We start from the raw sequence: 1431 nt of genomic DNA on the forward strand, positions 1-1431 counted from the left end.
AGTGAAGCCGATGGGAACTTTAGGGGGGTCTTCCCCAGGAGGAGGGACCCTGGGACCCCACCAAAGAGGGATTGCTACTTTGGCGAGCTAGAGAAGCCTGATTTCAGCAATTTTATTAAATTAAAAATTCGAAATAAACCTCACCAAAGTTGAAGAAGCGGCACCGAGGTGTTTTTATTAGCGATTCAGCTGAAAAGGATGCAATGTAGCAATCATTCGCCTACAGAGCATGTGGTTACAGAGATCAGAGGCATTTTTATAGGAATTTACAGGTTTGAAAGTTTCAAAACTCCCGCTTCCTGCCCAGCTCACTGGTGATTGGCTGGCCAGATAACAGCTGGGAGGAGGCTCGGCCGTCCTCCCTTCGCCAGGACCAATCACAGGGCTCCTCCGCTGCACGGGAGCCTATCAGGAAGCTCCCATCGCTCTGGCACTTCAGCAAATCAGGAAGAGGGAGGCGGGACGGAAAAGAAACAAACCATCTATGATAGGATTATGGAAATCCAATGTCCTGAGTTTCCTGCATCCGGGAAATCGGCTAGCTAAAGAAACCGATTTCTATTGTTATGTGATGGGTGGGTGATTGGTGTTGATTACTTGATCCGAGTTTTCCTGCTATGATCAGATAAGGCACAAAGGTGAGGCTTGGGGTGGATATTTGCTATGAAGAGTTTTGAAAGAAGTAAACAAAGTTGGGGAAAGCCACCTCCTGAGAGTCGTCTCGCTCCCATTGTGAAATGATAAAAAGTTTGCCAAAGAAAATTCCAGTTTGACGGTGCCAACTCCAAAATCAAATAGGAATTTCAAGTTCTATTGTCCATGCAAAAGTTCCAAGATATGGGGTTTTTGTGATCGCTGATTGCCCTTTTCAGCGCCAAAGGGCAACTTCCTCGTTGACTCCCCCTTCTCGAAGAGGGGAAGGGGTTGGGTGCCAGGGCAAAAATAAGGAAAAATACATGGGGAAATATAGGAATCCAAAGAAATTCATATCAAGCATCCCTCCCCACCCCCTGCCCGCCAGAGAAATTGATTAAAATAATAATTTTAATAAAACATGTGTCCATAGTTCATACTCGGGAAGTTCAGATGTGAAAATGAGTTCATTAGAGCCAAAAAGGAATTGAAGAAAGTCCAACAGTCACAAAAGGGTGCTTGATGATCTCCACTGAGCCAAGGAATGGATTCTTGCGACGCCAAGATCAAGCTGGTCCTTAGTCCTTGGGAAACTATAACTTCCTCCAAGGACTGGGACCCCAAGGCCAGGCTCTTCCCTGAAAGCCTCATGGGGTTCTTGTTGCTGCTAGTGTCTTGGCAAATTGACCAAAACTTAACCCCTTTGTGCAGTCTGGTACCCTTGCCCTTTGCAGAACTATAAGTTACCATCCCTTATGGGGGTGGGGGCATGCTCAACTTCAAAAGCAGAGATAATAG

The sequence above is a fragment of the Anolis sagrei genome, chromosome 8 (assembly GCF_037176765.1).
Source record: "Anolis sagrei isolate rAnoSag1 chromosome 8, rAnoSag1.mat, whole genome shotgun sequence".
In the NCBI taxonomy this organism is placed as follows: domain Eukaryota; kingdom Metazoa; phylum Chordata; class Lepidosauria; order Squamata; family Dactyloidae; genus Anolis; species Anolis sagrei.